This window comes from Anabrus simplex, chromosome 5 (assembly GCF_040414725.1).
Source record: "Anabrus simplex isolate iqAnaSimp1 chromosome 5, ASM4041472v1, whole genome shotgun sequence".
NCBI classification, from domain to species: Eukaryota; Metazoa; Arthropoda; class Insecta; order Orthoptera; family Tettigoniidae; genus Anabrus; species Anabrus simplex.
This window is the reverse complement of record NC_090269.1, coordinates 47,617,208-47,637,741: the sequence shown is the minus strand read 5'-3', so window position 1 is coordinate 47,637,741 and position 20,534 is coordinate 47,617,208. Positions and strand designations below refer to the sequence as shown.

Sequence of the window (20,534 nt, the reverse complement as noted above, 5' to 3'; positions counted from 1 at the left end):
AAGTCGTGTGCTGGATTCCAAACTTTTTCAAGATTTTCCACGTATGTTTAGGTACATTGCCTCTGCTTCCAAACAGCAGACCCATCACGGACCAGTTTTCTGGGAGAATGTTATGTCTCTCACTCAGATGTGTATGCACGATTCATAAATGCTTTTCTTTTCCTGGTCAACTTCCTTGGCCTGGGATAAGTCTCTTTCAAAGCAGATGGTTGGATCAAGAATAACAGTTGTTTAAATCTTCTGGTGGATGGCAACACTGCCTGCCCTTCTGTTAAACCCCATGGAAAGGATGCATAAACTCTCCACTTCAAATCTCTCAGTGCAGAGGCTAAGGTTGCTGTGATGATGGGTGTTCCTGAGCAATTCTCATTTGTGGCAGTATCCTAACACATGACAAAATTCCTGGCTCAATCTTCCGTCTTTTTGTACCATTATGGCAGTGCACGACACATCTCTGCATCATGAACATAATATACACACTACAACCTAAATGCTGAAAACACTCATTTGTAATTAATGCAGTCTTAAAAATTAGTTCATTAATATATTGCTTTTTAAGTCTAATGAAGAAAGGATCTACTTATTATCAGCAAAGGATATTGGATAATGTTATATCAAAAATTGGATAATGTTGTCGGAGAAAAGAAAGGAGTAAAATGTATTGAATTACTTATAATAAAAATATAAATACAAAAGTTTTAACTAGAGCAATGCTGAACAAAAAGAGATCAAGTCTGTTAAATTTGTGCCTCATTTTCATATGCTTATTAATATTATCAACACCAACTTCTCCAGACAAGCTGAAAATGCTTGTTTCCATAGACAAGTTTCTTAAAAATTAATGTATAATTCCATTAATCATGACTTTCTTTCTCTCTTAATAGGTAGTGCTCATGAATAGGATTTTTTATTCTCATACATAAATGAAATGTGCCACAACGTTCCAGTTATCTAGTACACTGTAATAAGAACTTGGGGGTGATGATGAATTCTCAATCTCAAAATCTCTGAGCCCATGATGTGGTGCTACGGCTGTACTGTCTGAAGGTAGGCCATAGACAAATTTAAAATTTTAATTGCGTTTACAATGAACAGTGGTACAGCTGTACCTTGGTAATAAATGATATAATGAATACTCTACATTGACAAAATAAGTCAAGTCATATTTATTAACTTTCTTCTGGCTTTTATGTATATTACCTTTGTATTCTCTCTCTCTTAATAAAGTATTTGTATCAACTATCTCTCCTCAATCTAATTCAAAGTGGGTAGTCTCAAGGAATATAAATATTTTGACTAGGAAGAGCACTTGTATGCCTCCAGGATGATGAGAAATACACCAGGGAAAATGGAAATTGCAACGCCACGAGGGAATGTGTCATTTTTTAAATATTGGTACATAAATAATACTGGTTTCATGCCAATCAGATTTTTCATACAATCTTCCCCACCTGACTAGTCATGGGTGAACCACCTCCTGCATGTGAAGCCCTGTAGAGCTTAGCTGATGTGTAATTTGCGAGGTGCAGTGATGTGAAGTGTTTGCTTGTGAAACATACTTCAGTGACAGGTATGAGCAGGATATCAACAACTGTCACTGGTTGAGAGGGAGCTCAGCTAATTGGTCTGCAAGAGAAAGGGTTATCTGTCCGATGTATACCTACACGTCTGCCAAAATGCATCTACAGTACAAGCACATGGCACCAATATTTTGTGTTTTGCCAAATGGCAGTTTTCTGCTTGATCACCTTCCATTCTTCTCTATCTTCTGCCTTCCTTTTCATTCTTTCATGGCCTCCTCTTCTGCTTATATCATCTAACATCTGACATCTTCTTCCTCTAACACTCTTTCCCAGTATCAAACCATCGAGTACCTCCTCTGGCAAGCATCCTCTTTTCAAGTTGTGCTCTATCCATTTCCAGTGTGTGGCAATGGTAGTCAAATGAAGGGACACATGCTCAGAGACCTGGGAAAAGATCAACCTGACAGACAACAGTGCACCACATTATAGAGATGTCCTTGACTGACCTCTGGCAACAGCAGTAGAAATTCAAGCTACTGTGGTACTACATGTTACATGAAAAATAAGTGGCAATCATTTGGGTGCAGTTGGCTTATGATCCTGTATCTGTGCAGTAAGTGTTCCACTAATCCCACAATATTGATGTGCAAGGCTGTCATGACCTTGGGAATGGTAATGCTGAGTTGTTGAATGACATAGTGTCATCTTCAGTGATAAATCGGGCTTTAGTCTTGGCTGCAATGATCGCCGTAATAGTAGTGTCTGACGGCATACTGGGGAGAGGGGCCGTGTTGATATTATTGTCAAGAGGCACAGAGCACAAACCTCAGGCATTACAGCCTGGGGAGCAATAGGTTTTCATTAAATGATTGTTGAGAGCACAATGACTGCTCGACAGTATGCCAATCCAGTAGTTGGCAACTGTTGCATATGGGATGTTTCAGCAGAACAATGCCTGCCATCACATTGCAGGCATCTTTTGGGAAGCTCTCCAAGACATTATGCTGTTACAGTGACCTGCCAGGTTCCTGGACCTAATCCTTATTGAACATGTGTGAAACATGATGCAGACGCCTGCACGACTCTGCTCGGGGTGGGGTGGAATTGGCACACCCTGTACTGACCTGTTCCACATGTGTGCACAAAGGCATGTGAACGTGTTATAATCCCATCACTGCCTCACTGTTGTAACCAAGGTTGAAGTTTACAGAACACAACTTTTATTGCTTCACTTTATGATATTTACACAAATAACTGAAATTTATTTTGAAGCAAAAAGGAATATTGAATCTTGAGAAAAGTCTGTCTTTATACAATATGTACAGGTTTGCAGTCTTTATATACACTTCTATCTTGAAAAGATAGTCTTGTGAATTGACACGTTGATAGTCGAGAACTATCTGGCACACTAACATAAATGTTCATGAGAGTCCTTGTTGGTTGAAGTGCCTGAATTCCTAAAAAGCAAGTTCAATTGATTGAAGAAATTCCACCTAGCGAAACTAAGGGAGCTTGCATAAGTTAGGGAATGAAAATGGCTTGTAAAAGAATTACGGGACTTAGGCAGCGGAAACAGGTAAGGGAGCGGTGACCAGAGGTGAAACCTCGTACTGCCAGAAATTCAGTCCACCTGGTCGAAGCACATTTTCAAGAGGAGTAGCCTCCGTGCTCGACGTAGGGTGTATTCTGGAGCTGGACACCGGGGCAAGTGGGCGAGTGAGCAGACAGGGAGCTCCTATTTATAGTACACTCGATGGTCAGGCACGCGCACTGAGGGCTGCGCGTCGAAGCTAGCAGAATGATACACAGGCGCGCGTGCAGCTGGCTGGCGTAGCGAGAAGGAAGCGCCGGACATACAACACTCACACCCGTCCACCACACACAATGGGGGCATTGTAGGCAAACCTCTTCATAGTGTCACAATTTATATTTTCCCTAGTATAATTACACAACATTTCTGGAATTTAAGAGACATGGGAAACTTAAGAGCTAGGGGGAAACTTGTTGCAGCTTCACTGCATCCAGTTCAGATTTCACATGTTTACCAAGATTTAAACTCAGAGTGCAGGATGAAAGGTTGGTATAAAATTGCTCGAATCACAAGAGCAATTTCTACCATCTCAGAAGAGGAGGAAAAACTAAATAGGTCCATAAAGCATAATTCAATGATCCCATAGACTAAGCTAAGCTCCTTGCAGTACAGTATTAACAAAGATCCTTACAGGATCTATCATTTACCCATCTACTACACAAGTTACACATTAAATACAGAACTGGTACTTAGGAGGTAAAGTATATGGACACTGCAGTACTCAGGTCAGTCATTGTACATTAAATGTGTTCGAATGACTAGAATACATTCAACTGCATGTGAAAATACTCATTCTCCTTCACCAGAATAAAATTATGTGAAGAATCATGTGTGCAGTAGTTTCTGCTTCATTTCTAATGTAATTTGTGACATTCTCTGGCACAGAGAGGTGTACTTGTTAAAATATGCTGAAGTGGAGTGAGTGTGTCCCACAAATATACTATACAGGCAGGTACCCTTTGCCACTTTGTTCTTTCAGTGACTTCAAGGATCCTGTTTCCCATCTAACTAAGCTTAATTTTGTAAAACAAATGCACAGAATTCTGAAAGAAAAAAAAAAAAAAAAAAGTTGAACCTGATTTCTTTATAAATAGTATGCTGGTACAGAAGGAGCAACACATTCAAAGGAGATTTCAACTGCATACTAGCATTTGATTAGACTGGCTAAGGATTGGCAGTTCCATAACAATTGTGGTGGTGATCCTTGTTTTAAGAGGGAGTACAACTGGGCAACCATCCTCTCCTAACACTTAAAATAAAATAAAAAATTCTTCAGCTCATCCTAGTTATTTCTGGGGTCACTGTAGCCACTCAGGCTCATTTTGGTTTTGGCCGTGAGTTTGAGGCCAGAAGCCCTTCGTGATGCCATGTGATATTTGAGATGAAAATATCAACTCAGGATCAACCGGGATCGAGTCTCAGAGTTACAGGTGGGAAGCGAGCTACTAAACACTGAGCTAATCACCCCGCCCCTCTCTCTCAACATGAATCAGAGGAAAAATAGAACAGGTCCGATCTTTTGAAGAATGAAGGTACCGGCACAAGAAGGAGCAGGGTCACGAAGGGTGTGAAAATGAAAGACTCCCTAAACCTCACAAACCTAATACCGTCGGGATTGGAAGAGAGCAAGAGTTGACCAAGGAAGGTCGAATAGGAAATACGAAAGTATGGAGCCTGGCACAACTGAGTGGAAGAAACAGCAGGCGTAGCTTATGCCCCGTGGTCGCCAACCCATACTCCCAAGCTGAAAACCTTTGGGATCCTCTCATATTCACCTAGTATGACAGACACGGACTGTTCTATAACGTTAGAAGTTCGATTTATTTTTTAAAATACATAACAAACAGCATTCTTATTCTCTTCTCCTCCAACCTTCAAGCATGCAAAGATCTGATACATAACTAATCCGTTATAAGTGTTTCAAATGTCAGTATGTAATTTATTTCAAATGAAAGACAATCAACATACTACATGTAAACGAAGATCAGTTTGACAGCTGGCAATGGTAACTAGATTCCAGAGAAGTGTGAGACAATTCGGTTCAAATTCCCACTGTCGACCATCCTGAAAATGATTGTTCTATTTCCATTACCATTTTAAGCAAATACATAGATGCAATTGGCTTTACGTCGCACCGACAAAGATAGGTCTTATGGCGACGATGGGACAGGAAAGACCTAGGGGTGGGAAGGAAGCGGCCGTGGCCACTAAACCATCTTCAGGGCTGCCGACAGTGGGGTTCGAACCCACTATCTCCCGGATGCAAGCTCACAGCTGCGCGGCCCTAACCGCACGGCCAACTCGCCCGGTCTATCAATACTTACGACTTTTCTAGACAATCTAGGACCATCAGACTATCGGATCATTAACACCACGAGGCACATCGTTAGAGTATAGTTCTTAAGATACCAGCCCAAGTTAATGTTATCCTGTTCAGATTTGGCGTTTATCATTGCAGGTAGTGTTTTGTATCAATGCATATCAACAGCTCGTCTGAAAATTTGATTCATTCATATAACTTGGTTACAAAACACATCGGCGTTACGCAGTAAAATATTATCGAATTTTTTAGTGCTTAATCTCAAATCCATAAAATGACAAAGAAGAAACCACGAATATGTTGAAATTGGAATATGTCTATTTTCTAAGCAGACTGTCAACTAAATCTCACATGTAAACAGTTAGGCTCGGTTATTTCTTCCCACCGTAAAAATATTACTGGCGTATGCAAACTAAAATAAAAATCACAATTTTACTCGATTGAACTCGATTTACCAATTATCGATATCAAAGACATAAAAATAATGGTGGGGATATTTCTCGCCCACCTCCCTTGGATTCAACTCTGAAAGCAAGTGGCAATAAACTCGTCTCGCTAAACGAGTTACAATCTAGTTATGCCTTCCCACAATACGATGGTGTCAATATGGTTGCCTAGTAATACAGGCGACCTGGTATCGGAGATGATTAAAAGGGAATAGAGCAGGATAAAGCAGAACTAGTCGTATGAACTAGCATCGATGGCTAGGTCGCGTGAGACAAATGGAGAAGGTTCGTGTACCCAGGAGACTAATGGACTCGGAAGATGAGACAAGCAGAGTGAGATTAGAAGACACTATTTACGACCTCATTTTGATTGTTTGAAGGTTAGAAAGCATTACAAGTAGAGTGAACAGCGAATACAGATTTATAAAAACGCTTAGACATTCACAATGACTATTGGCCGGAGATCTTTAGGTATAACGGTTTATGTATATATGTACGTATGTATGTATGTATGTATGTATGTATGTATGTATGTATGTATGTATGTATGTAGGATTCCTGGAACTTCAAAAAGAAGAGACATCTTAAAATGCTTTTACTACCGCACTATAAACGCAACGCTTTATTAAGAACTGACCTGAAATAACGCTATTTCTCTTCAACGAAACTTAAATATAAACATAAAATCTCTCGCCCAGGCACAGCTACTGTGCTCGACGAATGTGTTCAAAAAGATAACCCCCATTTAGTTACGAGGCTACCGAGCGAGTTGGCTGCGCGGTTTGGATCAAGTAACTGTAAGCTTTCATCTTGGAGATGGTAAGTTCGAAACCCGCTGTCGGCAGTCCAGATGGTTGTTTTCCGTGGTTTCCCATTTTCACACCAGAGAAATGCTGCGGCTGTATAGTATATTATTCAAAGCTAAGGTCTTTTCTTTCCCAATCCTAGTTCTGTCCTAACCCATCGTCGCCATAAGACATGTCTGAGTCACTGGGACGCCAAAATAATCAAAAAAGAAATGATGTGCGGCATCCTTAGCGTCGGACTATTTCATGGTGCTCTATATAAAATAAACATATGTCATGTGCCAATGGAAACATTTTTAATTTCTCTCTACGAGGTCAGAACAGTTGTAAAGGGCATATTTATGATTTTTATGCTAATCGTTGTCGCCGCCGCCATGTGGTCACAGCTACCATGTACAGGCAGTTTGATTTGATATCATTTAGGCTGCCTTCATGCCAATTTCGACGTTCCGTTTGACCCCACCAAGTAGCAGAAAGACGGATCTCTGTTTGTCAGGTAAACATCAATGGTGTCACCACAGATCATTTATATGGCGACATCGAGCGTTATAGAGTGTCGAACAGATTTATGAATACATTTATTAAGGATAACTAAGCAAAAAGTTTTGTGAAACTACTGAATGCCTTCATACAAACGTACTACGCTAGTATTACTCATCAAAACACAGCATACTAAGATTTTAATCTGGACGTTCGAAAACTCCCCCCCCCCCCCCCTCATATATAACGAAATACGCTAAGTTTAAAACGCAAGAGGTGATTAACTATATACACATCAGATTGAATGGTAGCATTAAACTTTCTTCACGCCCAGATCTAAAATATTTTATGAGTAATCTTGTTCAGGAAACGACTTTTTCAGTTTCTCAACGTCTCGAGGTTTTACAGAGAAAAGAGACAGTCCTTGTTCCCAACCATCGAGGAGAAATAGTACTTTGCAAATTTAGGACATGGAGCTTTCTATTGTGATTCCAAGAGTTCTATTAAATATTCATTCCAAATCGAAGACACTTCAGGAATAGTCTTATGGACTGATGATAAAACCAACGAGCAATCTTATCTATATAAAACAAGAGTTTTGTCTGTACATTGCTCAGAATTTAAAAGGAATAGTATTTCTGTATCGGTCGTGTCTACAGTAGCGAGGAAATGCACATTTTTAATTTTCCGTCATCCCTGTCTGCCTGTCTGTATACCGTGTGATTCAGCCACCCCTCCTAATGTAGTTTTATGCAACGCAACTCACATGCAACATGGTTATATGGTGGCTATTCCCCTGCAGGCGTACTGTATGGTACTAATGTCCAGTGAGCAAATTTTGCACACGGTTCTGAACCCTACCGATAGGTTATATCGTCCGCTCGCAAAACATGACGCCTTGAAATCATGCAGCGACATCCTTTGACCATGTAATTACGTTAATGTGTCGTGCCTCATGACCGGGTGTAATGGAGAGGGGAATCGATGCATAAAACAGTGTAGTAATTACTGTATTAAACACCGAACCCGACGGCGTATGCACAGTACGCGAAACTTTTAGTGATAATTCGGCTCCCTAGTGCTGAATCGGTAGACCTCAGTTATCTTCGAGATTCGTATTGGCGACCTCTGCAAAAATGCTGGGGCTGTATCTTAATTAAGACTACGGCCGCTTCATTCCCACTCCTAGGCCTTTCATATCCAATCGTCGCCATAAGACCTATCTGCGTCGGTGCGACGTAAAGCAAATAGGAAAAAAAATGCTGTTGTTACACAGCAAAGTCAAAATATAGGTTAAGCTTGAACATGAGTGAAGAAAATCAACGTATATCACAGGAACAACCTAAAACTCCTTCACGGAAAAGACGGTTTAGAAAATTCATATCGATCGATCATACTATCGATTCAATTCAGATTTTATTTCCATTCAGTTGGCAGTATTACCGGAACCGCGGTAGCTCCATCCTTACTCCTCAGCCCCGTAAAACGAAGTTATCACTAAAAGTTTCGCGGACTGTACTCTACTCTCATCGTACTACCAGCATGTTCCCAGCAGTGTAGCGTAGCGGATGTGGTTAGGCGTTAGCCTAGCAATCGACGGAATGTGCCATTGGTTGTTCGAATCCTGCACCATTCAAATACGCTACTGTCCAAAAGTTAAGTATAAGTTACGAGTAAGCAGGGCAATAGGAAATAGACCGCAAATCGCACGACATATGCACCTACCAACCTTACGTGTTCGCTCTGTATAGGAAAGGAGTGTTCCCTGCTTTTACTAGCGGCGTAACCGCAAGGTAAACACAGCCAGTGCCTGCGCCCCATATTCCCTCAGTCGTGTTTGCCCTGTTATAGTTGGCGGAGTGTAGCCTCGTGGTGAACGTGACAACATGATGGCACAACGACGCCATTTGGACCACGTTTTGCAGGGTAGAATACTCGGCCGCCTGGAAGCAGGCCAGACACAGACCGAAGTCGCCGAATCCTTGAATGTGCCACAAAGTGTCATTTCCAGGATTTGGAGACGATTTCGAAACACAGGAGATTTTAGTCGTAGGCCAGTACCAGGTCGACCAAGGGTAACCATCCCACAGCAGAACCGATATCCGGCCTTAACCGCCCGACGAACTCGGAATGCACCTGCAAGACAATTGTCGGCGGAACTTGCAGCCGTCTCGGGTGTTGCCGTTTCCCGGCAAACTGTGTACCGGAGACTCAGAACAGCAGGGCTGTTTGCCCGACGTCCAGCGATGTGTGTCCCGCTCACTCCAGCACAGAGACAGGCCCGTTTACTGTGGCGCCGTCAACATCGAAACTGGACCATGAATGAATGGAGGCATGTGCTCTTCACAGATGAATAGCGCTTCAGTTTGCAGAACGATTCCCGTCGCACTTTAATCTGGAGAAAAACGGATAGCCGATACAACCACAGGAACGTCGTGGAACGGGACCAGTATGGTGGTGGTGGCGTCATGCTGTGGGGCGGCATCATGTTGAATGGCCGTACGGACCTGCACAGGGATGAGGTACTGAAACCACATGTTCGACTCTTCAGAGGTACGGTTGGTCCAGACTTCCTTTTAATGGACGATAATGACCGACCGCGCCGCGCTGCTGTGGTGGATGAATTTCTGGCTGGGGAAGACATTCAACGCGTGGACTGGCCAGCGAGGTCTCCGGATCTGAATCCTATAGAACATGCATTGGGGAGGCGAATTGCATCCCGTCAGCCTCCACCAAGGACCCTCCAAGACCTTCGCATTGCCATTTCGGAGGAATGGGATCGACTGCCACAAGAGCTCTTGGACCATCTGATAGAGAGCATGCCACGTCGCTGCGAAGCATGTGTGGCCGTTAGGGGTAACCATGCACCCTATTAACAGCATATTTTGTTGTGGAAGACATTGCCAAGTTTTGTTAGTTGCTGCCAAAGGTGTACCTAAGCTATCATAACCTTTCTGACACTGTTTTTTTCTTCTTCTTTTTTGACAAGTTGTGTGACATACGGTGTGTGAGTCAGCTTTCGTTTGTTCAGCAATCCGTCTGATATTCCTATCAGGCGGTATGGCCTCGTTTAGTGATCATGCTTAACTTTTGGACACTAGTGTACTTTTGCATCAGTATGATGTTTGAATACGTAAACACATGCCCATGTTTGCCACATTGGAACAGTAGAACGACGCTGTTATTCATCTTGTGCCCTGCGCATACTTCCGCTTGTTAGAGCCTGAATATAATCCCGTCATTCGGGGTGTTTTCCACAGAGGAATAGGCATGCTTCTCATTTATGGAGAAGCGAGACAAAACGCGTGCGAGGCACTACGTCTGTACCAGGAACGGTATCCGAACAGGCGATACCCGGCTGCTACGACATTCCGCCGTGTTGAAAGACGCCTAAGAACAAACAGGCGTGATTTCCAAGCAGCCACCAGTCCGCGATAGGCCCGCTACATAGGCTGAAACAGAAGAAGCCGTTCTGGAGGCAGGTCGTAATAATTCACACATCAGTAAAAAGGCGACTGCACAACCGGTGAACACCAGCCACCCGTCCGTCAGGCGAATACTGCATGAACATAAATTTCACCCCTCCCACTGCTGCTGGAGAATGTGCCCTTGCACGATCGTTTGACAATTTGCTTGCAACAGGATGGAGCTCCGCCACATTCGACTTTACCCATTCGTAACTATCTGAACGACTAACTGTCAGGGAAATGGATAGGATGCCGAGGCCCTGTTCCTTGGACCGCCAGATCACCAGATTTAACGTCGTTAGACTACTTCTTGTGGGGGCATTTGAAGAAAGTCGTTTACACTCAAGCGCCGGAAAACACCGACTAGTTCCGGCCACTAATCACGGACGCCTGCCGAGCAATTACATCAGGAATGCTTCAGCGCGCAGGATGATCTATTGGACACCTGGCCCAAGTGTGCATAAACCAAAACGGTCATCACATTGAGTATTTGCTGCGATAAAATGTCAGGGCAGTTGTGTTCCTATTATTTCCGGTCCGTATGTGTCCGGCTTGCTAACTAAGCGGCCCTTCTTAGGGCCATAAACACATTCATTCACACACAATTTGCATGAAAGCGGGCATTGAACTTATATTACGTGCGGTACGTATTAAACAAATATTTCAAAATTATACGGGGTTACCCGTGGATCAGCAGAGGTAAAAGAAGGTGTCGGGGTGAATGGGTATAACTACAAAGTCAAAGTTAATTTAAAAAGGTTATATTTTTCGAAAAATAACAAAACTTTAACAACCTTTCACTTAGTGAAATAGCAAATTAGAAACCAGATTTAGAAAGATCCAAGATTTCCGAACTTGAGCATTCTTGGGCTACAAGCTACAAGCCCGTAGTTTTACAATTTTTGGGCACCCAGCTCGATTTTACAAAGAATATAGATTTACCCAAAGGGCAGAAATCCCCTAATACCTGGAGCACTTTGCTCCCAAAATTACAATATCAGGCCTCCCAGAGGTAATTTTACAACACTTGAAAAAGAGCTCACACGCTCTCAGTTCTTAAGCCTATTCCAGGCGACACAATATGAGAATCTAATAATCACTGGCCTTACAAGGCACTATTTGCAAATAGCCATCTTATTACACAGAGGTATCTAGCACCCATCCTCCTTAGTGAAAAAGAACAGGTTCAATAAACGGCCCGAGTACAACCGGAATGGAGTCAAAGATTGAGCTCCCCCCAAAAAATTTAAAAACCTATAGGGCACTTGACCAACGAAACAGGGGCTAATCCCAAACTACTGAGGTAGCGCGAATGGAGATGATAACTTCAATACAGTGCAGAAATAATGCGGTACCTCAAACCAAGATGAAGGGGAGCTCGAGAGGGTATATCACTCCCTATCCCCGGTTTATAGTTACAGATTTATGAAATTTTACATGAGCCGACAGGAGATTTACACTTTAGAGAAGTTAGTTACATATTTAAGGTTTCGGACCTTTCCCTCAGGTTAAACTGCGGGGCAGAGAAATAAAGATGTTAACTGGCTATTATCTTACTGAGGAACTGCTGCCTGATGAAAGAGGCGCCTCCCGCCCCCTGCTGGACATACACACTAAGTTAGGCGACGATCAAATGGCCAGGAGACGAGAAAATCGGCAGTTTATAAACCCTCGGGGAAAGTTCGAGACCTTTCACGAATAAAACAGCCACACCCTCACAATTTTATTGGTGAATGAAAAGGTTACACTCAAAATCGAAGAAGAAATACGGGATTGGTTGAAAATTAATTCCAGAAATTATTGATTGGCTAAATTCAAAACTGGCGGAAAGAAAAGATAAATATTGCCAACCTAAAGATGAATGAACATAATTTAGTAAGGAAAAAACTTATGAATACGGTACAAAATTTCTTCAAAAAAGTTCTTTCACTTCATCAGGGTGCATGATCGTAGTTTTTTTAGCGGTGACATCTATGAGAGAATGTCCAAACTTCTTGATAAATAGAAAACAAAACAAGTTGAAATTCACACAGTACTGGAAACTTCACAATAACAAAATTTTAGTGGTGCCATCTTCAGAGAAAATTTATAAGTTGGTCCAGTTTTAAGTTCACTGTTTCTCCTGTAGAGGAGTTCTTTAAAGCGCAAGATTTAAATCTGCGGCGAAGAGGTGTATCTACCGGTACACAAAAATTTATGGAATCTTCGCCCCGGACTCGAACCTCCCACCTCACACGTACGCCTTCTCCATCGCGCTACGTTTTCATACGGCACACTGTGCAGCTTATAGCATGCATTAGGTTTACTGCGATCACAATATCAATTTAGTGTTTCGCCAGCGTGTCAGGTTCATATGATCTAGAAGGCACACGCATGCCTTCCAATATTTAATACGAGTATAATATTACGGCGTCGTATCATGGTGAGGCGGTAAATACCAAGATATCCGGTTGTGTTGTCTGAGCATACCGGCAATATTGTGGGTTGCATAAAACTACAATGGAAGGGGCGGCTGAATCACGTGGTATATGTACACGCATCACGAGAAAATGGCTGAAAAGAATTTAATGAAAATCGGTATCTAAAGTCGAGGAAAGAGGCACTACAATCTAGGCTATAAGTAATTTTATTTACGCTGAGTGAAATGGTAGTTTAGGAGAAGGCCTAAAATATAATATTCTCAAATTAACTGTATATGTTATTAGTGGTCATATCGATAAATACTACATAACTGAAGTTATGGACTACAGAATTGAATTTCCGATCATTTATATCTTCTGCATTTTTACCGTACCGATCATTTATATCTTCTGCATTTTTACCGTACCGACTATGATAACAGAGATATTCATGAATTTAGATTTTTGTTACTAAGTCTACGTCAATGCCGAACGGGAGAAAATGGGTGAACAGAATTTAATGACGTCCGCCTCTGTGGTGTAGTGGTTAGTGTGATTAGCTGACACCCCCGGAGGCCCGGGTTCGATTCCCGGCTCTGCCACGAAATTTGGAAAGTGGTACGAGAGCTGGAACGGGGTCCACTCAGCCTCGGGAGGTCAACTGAGTAGAAGTGGGTTCGATTCCCACCTCAGTCATCCTGGAAGTTGTTTTCAGTGGTTTCCCACTTCTCCTCCAAGCAAATGCCGGGATGGTACCTAACTTAAGGCCACGGCCGCTTCCTTCCCTCTTCCTTGTCTATCCCTTCCAATCTTCCCAGCCCCGCAAGGCCCCTGTTCAGCATAGCAGGTGAGCCGCCTGGGCGAGGGACTGGTCATCCTGCCCAATTGTATCCCCGACCCAGAGTCTGAAGCTCCAGAGCACTGCCCTTGAGGCGGGAGAGGTGGGATCCCTCGCTGAGGTCGAGGGAAAAACCGACCCAGGAGGGTAAACAGATAAAGAAGAAGAAAAAGATGAAATGGTAGTTAAGAGGGGGCGCCTAAAATGTAATGTTTAGATACCTGCGTTACTGGATTTTATTGATCCTATCATAAAGTACTACATAACAAAAGTTATAGAGAAAAAAAATTCCTATCATTTGTGTCTCATACAGTTTTACCGTACCAACTACGATAATTTAATTCTTGAATTTAGACTTTTGTTGCTTAATCCATATCCTTTTTTTTTCAATTTGTTTTATGTCGGACCGACACAGGTCGGTCTTATGGCGACGATGGGATAGGAACGACCCAGGACTGGGAAGGAAGCGGTCATGGCCTTAGTTAAGGCACAGCCTGGTGTACAAGTCGGAAACCACGGAAAACCATCTCCAGGGCTGCCGACAGTGGAGCTCGAACCCACTATGTCCCGGATGCAAGCTCACAACTGCGCGCCCCTAACCGCACGGCCAACTCGCCCGGTTAGTCCATATCAAGCCCAGCATTGCTAACATGAAAATATTGTTCAATCGTGTTAACTGGCGATGGTTTTTGTTATGATTGTCTTAAACTGCGAAGCCACGTGGTCGTCGGTCCATATCGACAAGGAAAATTGTGAAGATGATTTTAAAAATAGAAAAATCATAAAGGAACGATCGCTTGAAGAATAACTGAAGAGGGGGTCATGAAAAAAAGGAAAGACTCCCTTTACATCAGATGCTCTAATATCACAGAGTCGGAAGAAAACTAAATGTGAACGCCTACAATTTCGAAAGCTCATAAAACTGATCAACGATAACATTACACTGACCACTGTTGTGACATGCTTCGTCTCTTCTGTTGCCACTCATCACCGATAGATGGGATTACTGCTGCGTCCCGAGTAAAACAGTTTGCCTGAATATTGGCGGAAAGTAGCTGGTGAGTTAGGTAACTTTACACATGCTGTATTTTTGTCCCGTCAACGACGGACAGTAGAGCTAGTATTTTATAAATATCAACAGTCGAGCACACGTTTCAAGAAAATGATTTCAAGGAACAGCTTGAGCTAACCCAGAGGTCGTGACTTGATCCCCATTTCAATTAGCGAGCGTGCGCCAGCACCAGCTGGTCGTCAAAACACGAACTTTATCGCTGAAAAAAGCTGTAAAAAAAAAAAAAAAAACCCTCAAACATAGAAAGAGAGATTACAACTATATTTGGTTCGTATTACAGGCAACTTCTGTACTAGCATAAACAAGAATTATATCTCTGACGGATATTCGCTGCATGGAGATAACAGGACAGGTCAAGGTTTAAAGGGAATATTTTTGTATGAGTTAGTATCATAGCTATGCAAAGCAGCTGTTATGCTGATATGCAGAGTCCAGCCCAGAGGCTAGTTGGATCCTCAAAATAGCACCACGAAAAGTTATGCAGTTTTAGGGAAAACGTTTACACCGATGGTGGTGTTATAATGACGAGTATAAGGCATAACGAGGAATGAGGTAGTTCGCCATTGCTTTCCTCACTGGACCAGAAAGCGTTATTGCAGCACGACCGCCCGTATGAGTAACAACTACTATCAGTTGCTGCGTTCCGTAGCCGTGCTCGAGGGGTCATACCATATCCTACCGGGAGAGAGCAGAGTAGTCAGCGTTTTTAAGCACAGTTCGGATGGCATCGTTTCCGAGTGTGGCCAGGCGTATGGTGTGTTGCTTGTTGGACAGTATCATACTGTCACCATAACATGAGTACAATGCGGTGTGCTCGTCACCAGCTGTTTAAATTTCCGCGCGGCTAGAAAACGCAGCAATAACAGCAGTCATTACTTGGCATGACCCACACCTCACCGGCTTAAATAGTGTATCAGCCATAAATGAGACCGTGCCTTCAGTGAAAGGTATATATAGTTCGCGCCAGTGTCAAGAGACAACCGAAAAAATACTGCATCCATCAAGAAATAGCAACAGGCAGACAAATAAGCATGTAAATAATATTGCATCGCCAAAGACTGTAGAGAGTACTGCACTGGATGAATTATTCGACTGAGTGGTGATCATCCATAGCCCCTACTGCATCATTGTCTAGTGTCTAACTTAGTGTTTTTCGACCGATGATACAATTTTTACGTCACCAGCGAACAAAATACAGGGAAGAAGATGGAAGAAATGAAAATGAATTCAATATATCTATACCAAGCAGCAGCGGCTCGTGCCCTTCAGACCGTAACAGCACAGCGCAGTGAAGGAATTCTTTCATTAATAAAGTGCAAAGCCTTTGCTAAGAAGTAGCTTGTCGGTGTTACGGAACTTTCAATATTGTTTATTGTTACTGTAATACTGCCCCATTCTTGGGCACCATTTATAACTTCACTATCATGTAAAATATACTCGCCACACATTATTATGTAATTTTACTTATTCTACTTTTCCTTGAACTTAAAATGAATAAAAAACAGATAAAATAACTGACTGAAATATCCGTCATTTGAGCACCAGAGTTCAACAAAGTGGGTCCCTCGAATTTAGACAGAGTATGATAGCTTTCTTTTCTCTCCCACAGTGCGTGAACATGAGGCTGTGTTCTGGTACATCTACATCTCTGAAAACGACCCAACGGATGGAAACTGCGCGTGGGCTCTTTAATAACTTCACGCTAATTTAAAAATAAACTATAATATATGAATCGATGCATGAGCACTTTATCGACAGACACATTTCAATACACATTAATAAATGCTGGAAGATTCTCCCTATATACAAAAAATGGTCCTGTAATAAGAGCATTTGGGAAATAGAAGACAGCGCGCCCACCGAAAATATAAAATGCATATCGTCGTTGCGCCTGCGAAGACCGCTATGTGATCATATTTTTGAAAATAATGACCCGCAACGCATACGGTATGAAGAGCGAGAACTCCTTGACATATTAGCACAATATTGAACCTTAGATGAGAGAACCTCATCGGCCAAAGTTCTAAGCTCCAGATCTTATAGCGACGATGGGATAGGAAAGGGCTATGTGTGGGAAGGAAGCGGCCGTGGCCTTAATTAAAGTACAGCCCTGGCATTTGCCTGTATGAAAATGGGAAACCACGGGAAGCCATCTTCAGGAATGCTGACAGTGGGGTTCGAATCCACTATCTCCCGAAAGCAAGCTCACAGCTCAGCGCCCCTAACCGCACGGCCAACCGGTTCGGTCTCTTCCCTAGTTACTAGGAATACATGTTAAAAGAAAACCGGTAAATAATAATAATAATAATAATAATTTCGTGTGGCTATTTCTAGTCGAGTGCAGCCCTTGTAAGGCAGACCCTCCGATGAGGGTGGGCGGCATCTGCCAGTGTAGGTAACTGCGTGTTATTGTGGTGGAGGACAGTGTCATGTGTGGTGTGTGAGTTGCAGGGATGTTGGGGACAGCACACACACCGAGCCCCCGAGACATTGGAATTAACCAATGAAGGTTAAAATCCCCGACCCGGCCGGGAATCGAACCCGAGACCCTCTGAACCGAAGGCCAGTACGCTGACCATTCAGCCAACGAGTCGGACAGGAAACGATAATCAAGATACACACTTGTAGTGATGGCATTTAAACCACCTATTTCTGACCAGTGTAGCTTATCACTCAAGACCCTATCAGGGAACGAGAGTACTTACACTCGAATATGAAGGTTGATACAGCTTAAAACAATAGTTATATGACCATAGTTACACTACAAATGAGACTCAAAGGATTTTCCCTCTGAATGCTCTCGGCAAACTCATATCTGATCGAAAATAGTATAATAGTGAGAAAATATGGGGAACATCTGCGGCGGTGAATAGAAATCAAAACAAACTATGAATTTTCTACTTTAAAAACTAATATGATATACAGTTCCCGCAAGTCGGAATCTTCATACTGTCACTTAATACACTGGGAAATCAAAGGCAACAGAATGGACTGAAAATCTAAGAAAGAAACAACCGGAGCTCGTCACAATAATAATAAAAAAACGGCAAAGAAAGCTTGGTACAATAATGAATTGATCTCAGTTTACGCTGGATTACTGTAATATCAATTTTCTTTACAGTGACCGCTTATTATTTAAATCGGATAATCTACTCGTCAACCATAACGCACAAAGGAAGCAATGGATAGATCTTTCATAACATGTTTCATTTTTCATAGCAGCTGCCTCGCTTGTTAAAAGGTAGTAAATCCGACTCGTGTTTCCGGGTTCGTTCCCGGCCGAGAAGTGTATTTCTGAAACGGGGCCAATATTTTATGACAATAATAATAATAATAATAATAATAATAATAATGGCATGTGGCCTCTGGAAAGGCCTGGTGCAAATAACGCCATGGACGACCTGTGCGTCTAAGAGGATGAGGCCTTACCTAGAATGAAATTTAATGTTGAATACGGCGCAAACATCCAGTCCCCAAGCTAGAAGAAATAATCATTGAAGGTTAAAATCCCCGATCCAGCCGGGAATCTAATTTGGAACCCCTTATAGCGAAGGCCAGCATGGCAATCAGTTAGGCATGGAGCCGAAGAAAGTGAATTCGTCTCCTCGTCCCGAAGTGTTGGAGCTTTTGTCAGGCACACCCCCAATGGAGGAGAGCTGCAAGTACCATTTTAACCACATGTCAGCCCTCCTGCAATTTATAAACCCCGTTTTTTTTATTTGCTTTACGTCGCACCGACACAGATCGTATAAGAAAGGCCTACGTGTGGGAAAGGAAGTGGCTGTGGCTTCGAGGACGGCAGCAAATACGTTACGAAGGCGGACAAAACTTTACAATGGAAAATTTAATGAAGGAAATTAGGCCAGTGATTTGGTTCATTCATTACAACATCCTTTGGAAAGAGAATTAGATCCTGATAGATCACATCTAATGTTTTGATAACCTCAAACCAATAGAAAGTTCGCTCGTGATGAGACCACTTCAGTGTTCTGTCCCAAGTGAGTGTGTGCAACTAAATCTGTTCACCCACTCGACCCCACACAAGAGCGTAAATTATAATTGGCCTGCCTGGCTGGCACAGAGGATGATGATATATCACCCTCAGACAGTCGCTTATCAAGCGCACATTAAAGTCGACAGCAATTCCCTTAAGTGGGCAGTGGGGTCTTTGATAACCCTAAACCAGGGAGGCTAGCTGGGACTGCATATTGTCAGTGGAAGAGAGACGGGTCAAGGACAGCGTTCCCAACGACAGTACGATAATGGCGTACGGATTAGGAAGCGCAGTATTAAACGTACAGCAACACCAAGAAAGGAGGTTACTGTTCAGAGCAGTACCAAACGGGCTGTTTGTTGATGGATAATGCCGCAAACTAAGTACAGTATCTACGTCAAGTAAGGGGCGTAACGTTAAATATAAAAATAACAGTTATGGTGGTTTTGTAAAATCAGTCGAAGCAATACCATTTTTTTTTTAGTAGAGGAATTGTCATTTGGTTGCATCTAACAGCAGTTATTATAATTGTGTTGAATATAACACAGCACACCTCTAAACAGTGCATGCCCTTGACGTCTCTCTCCACACCGCGACAGGCTCCTCACGAAAGACTTGCACCAAATTATCTTTAAATAATTATAGCAATGAAAATTTATACCTAAATACCACATTATAGTTAGAAAATTATTGTCTAGTGATGTGTAGTGAATCTGAGTTTGTATTATGCACACATTTTGCTGAACATTTAACTTGTGTCACGCATTTATTGGACAACAATGTCAATAAAAAGTTGGTATAGTAACAATCAGTCAACCCAGTTCCGAACGAACTATCTCTGCACGAAGTTAATAATAGATTAGGCTTTTTGGTTGTGCGGTTTTACATTTTTCTGACCATTGTATATTTGAACAGTTTTTTAATATAATTTTGTTCGTATATTTTTCTGTGTTGTAAGCGGTATCGGCTACCGAGTAGAGTTCTATAGTTACTGAAAAACGAAACCAATTAAAGTTAAGTACGTAAGTGGTACACGGTTGGCAGTTCAGAAGCTTAGCTGTTAAACCACGGAGGCATCAAATCTTCCTCTTCTTGTTTTTTCTACCGCTTTTCCCACACTTGTGGGGTTGCGGGTGCGAACTGCGTCGCACATGTGGATTTGGCCCTGTTTTACGGCCGGATGCCCTTCCTGACGCCAACCCCATAATGAGAAATGTAATCACTATTGCGTGTTTCTGTGATGGTTGGTAGTGTAGTGTGTTGTGTGAATATGAAGAGGAAAGTGTTGGGATAAACACAAACACCCAGTCCTCGAGCCAGAAGAATTAATCGGAGGCAATTAAAATCCCCGACTCGGCCTGGAATCGAATAATCTTAAAACAATGACTAATCCCTTCGTTTGAATAACTTGACAATACATTGCGTTATTTCTACCTGTTCTAAATAAATGTATTTATAGGTTTCCATTTCATTTCAGGGGGCCCGATTTTATTTTTCAGGCGGGCCTGTATCACATTCGTTACGCCCCTGCGTCAAGTCACTGACTCCACTATAGGAAGAGAGACTTCTCAACAGCACTCAAACGCTACTGTGCACAA

The 20,534-nt window shown here is 42.4% G+C and overlaps 1 protein-coding gene across 1 annotated transcript in view; it reads right to left on the bottom strand.

The window, feature by feature from the left end:
• The window catches only part of wit (wishful thinking), a 503,764-nt gene that overhangs the window by 78,927 nt on the left and 404,303 nt on the right, over positions 1–20,534 (bottom strand). The window lies entirely within an intron of this gene.